Here is a 2,500-nt window from a genome sequence, read left to right as displayed (position 1 = left end):
ATCTTTCGGGTCACAGCATATATGCTCAAGGTACGCTCCAGTTAGAGGTATAAATAATAATAAATTATCATTATACATAACTATATGGAACGCCCCGGGATTGAATTAATTGACTATTTATTAAAAAATAGACTAAAAATTAATCCCATTATATTTAAGTTAAGTTAATTATGCCATTAAGTTTAATATAACTCAATGACTTGCACATATGTTAGACTCCTTGGTCCGTGTTTCAAGACGGGTCCCGAAGGTATCCTGAATCTTTCGCATTGTTAATCATATAAATGCATACAAATAAATATTAATATCATAGATATTAAATTTTTTGTAAAATTCAAAAAATGAATTTTAGCATTATATATAATAAAATCTATCAACACTTTATCAAATCATTAGTATTTATTTTATGTTAATATGCTTAAAAAGCAAATTAATTTAAATAAACTTAATATCACCAATGATCTTTTGATAAATACTTTATTATGTTAATAGATTACAATGTCCTTATATGAAAAAAATGCACATTATTTTTTTAATTATTTAATGATGAATTTTTCATAATGGATATTCAGGTTCATCGGGCTTAACCTCTAAGCAGTTTCACGTACTATTTAACTCTCTATTCAGAGTTCTTTTCAACTTTCCCTCACGGTACTTGTTTACTATCGGTCTCATGGTTATATTTAGTTTTAGATGGAGTTTACCACCCACTTAGTGCTGCACTATCAAGCAACACGACTCTTTGGAAATATCTTTCTAGTAATCATTAACGTTATACGGGCCTGGCACCCTCTATGGGTAAATGGCCTCATTTAAGAAGGACTTAAATCGTTAATTTCTCATACTAGATATTAAGATATTCCATACACTGCATCTCACATTTGACATATAGACAAAGTGACTTAGTGCTGAACTATTTTCTTTTCGCTCGCCGCTACTAAGAAAATCCTTGTTAGTTTCTTTTCCTCCCCTCATTAATATGCTTAAATTCAGGGGGTAATCCCATATGAGTTGAGGTTGTTTTAATATTCTTTTTTTATCTTCTCACAATTTAATAAAAAAATTATATCATCTTTTCATCTCTATTTTTCTTTTCTCCTTTTATATATTGTAAATATATAAAAATAATAATAATGTAAAATGAGGCAATCCTAGAATAAAAAAATTAATTTTTATGCTAGACATTCCTCCTTTTAATTACATATATAAATTATTATTTTATATATATATATAAATAATATGAAAATTTTTTGTAAAGAATACTTAGATTCAATATTTTCATCATTTCATTTTATTTGAGAGGATTTTTTTTTTAAAGAATATATAATAAATAAAATTCATTATATATCTTTATTTTTTTTGCTATTAATATTATGAATTATTTAAAATCCAATAATATACACATTTGCTTAAATTCAATTATTTTTATAAAAGAATAAGCAACTTATTTAGCATAGTCTTACAACCCTCAACCATATGTAGTCCAAGCAGTACTTTAAAATTGAATTTAATGTACATAACAGCATGGACTGCGATATGCGTTCAAAATGTCGATGTTCATGTGTCCTGCAGTTCACACGATGACGCACAGTTTGCTGCGTTCTTCATCGACCCATGAGCCAAGTGATCCACCGCTTAGAGTATTTTTTTATTTATTTTTATTTATAACAAATGTCAATTTTTTTTTGCATATATTAATTGAAAGAGTAAAATTAAATAATATTAATAATATATAAATTGATTTTCTTTCAATAATATATATCAAATATATTTAACTCTAAACATTTTTATTAAGTTGCGAATGTCTTAGTTCAACAATAATACAGTGGTGGTATTTATTATGATTCAATTATTTTGTATTTTTTTAATCATTTTATGTATATATAATAATATAATAAATATATACCACTTTTGTTATTGTGAACAAATTAACTTATCATTCAATCAAATGAATAATAAGTACAACTTTTTATTTTCATGTTTAAAGGTTTTTAAAAGAAAAAAATAAGAAAAAACATTACAAAATGTACCATCATATATTATATTTAATATGATATAATTGATGGATCACAAATTGAATGAAAAAGAATAAAAAGAATTATGGATTCAAAATAATTATATAAATTTTTTTTTTTTTTCTTTTTTTTTTTTTTTTTTTTTTCTTTTTGTTCGTTTGTTTGCTTGTCTGTTTGTTTGTTTGTTTGTTTGTTTTTCTTACGGATATGGAACACAATAATGATCCTTCCGCAGGTTCACCTACGGAAACCTTGTTACGACTTTTACTTCCTCTAAATAATCAAGTTCGGTCAACTTTTGCGAAACAACCGTGACACACGAGGCGTCACAGTGATCACGTCCGGAGACCTCACTAAATAATTCAATCGGTAGTAGCGACGGGCGGTATGTACAAAGGGCAGGGACTTAATCAATGCGAGTTAATAACTCGCACTTACTGGGAATTCCAAGTTCATGTGAACAGTTTCAGTTCACAATCCCAAGC

At 26.8% G+C, this 2,500-nt stretch overlaps 2 non-coding genes and 1 pseudogene across 2 annotated transcripts in view; all 3 read right to left on the bottom strand.

Annotated features, from left to right (window-relative positions):
• Window positions 1–1,020, bottom strand: part of LOC129252117 (large subunit ribosomal RNA) — a 3,986-nt gene extending 2,966 nt beyond the window's left edge. Inside the window, exon 1 of the ribosomal RNA XR_008583267.1 lies at window positions 1–1,020. This exon is cut by the window's left edge and continues 2,966 nt beyond it. This is a non-coding gene — a ribosomal RNA (large subunit ribosomal RNA).
• Window positions 1,021–1,462: 442 nt separating this feature from the next.
• LOC129252097 (5.8S ribosomal RNA) lies at window positions 1,463–1,643 on the bottom strand (annotated as a pseudogene).
• Window positions 1,644–2,233: 590 nt separating this feature from the next.
• LOC129252106 (small subunit ribosomal RNA) overlaps window positions 2,234–2,500 on the bottom strand; it is a 1,991-nt gene continuing 1,724 nt past the window's right edge. Inside the window, exon 1 of the ribosomal RNA XR_008583257.1 lies at window positions 2,234–2,500. This exon is cut by the window's right edge and continues 1,724 nt beyond it. This is a non-coding gene — a ribosomal RNA (small subunit ribosomal RNA).

This window comes from Anastrepha obliqua, unplaced genomic scaffold, assembly GCF_027943255.1.
Source record: "Anastrepha obliqua isolate idAnaObli1 unplaced genomic scaffold, idAnaObli1_1.0 ptg000151c, whole genome shotgun sequence".
In the NCBI taxonomy this organism is placed as follows: domain Eukaryota; kingdom Metazoa; phylum Arthropoda; class Insecta; order Diptera; family Tephritidae; genus Anastrepha; species Anastrepha obliqua.
This window is presented reverse-complemented; position numbering and strand designations above follow the sequence as displayed.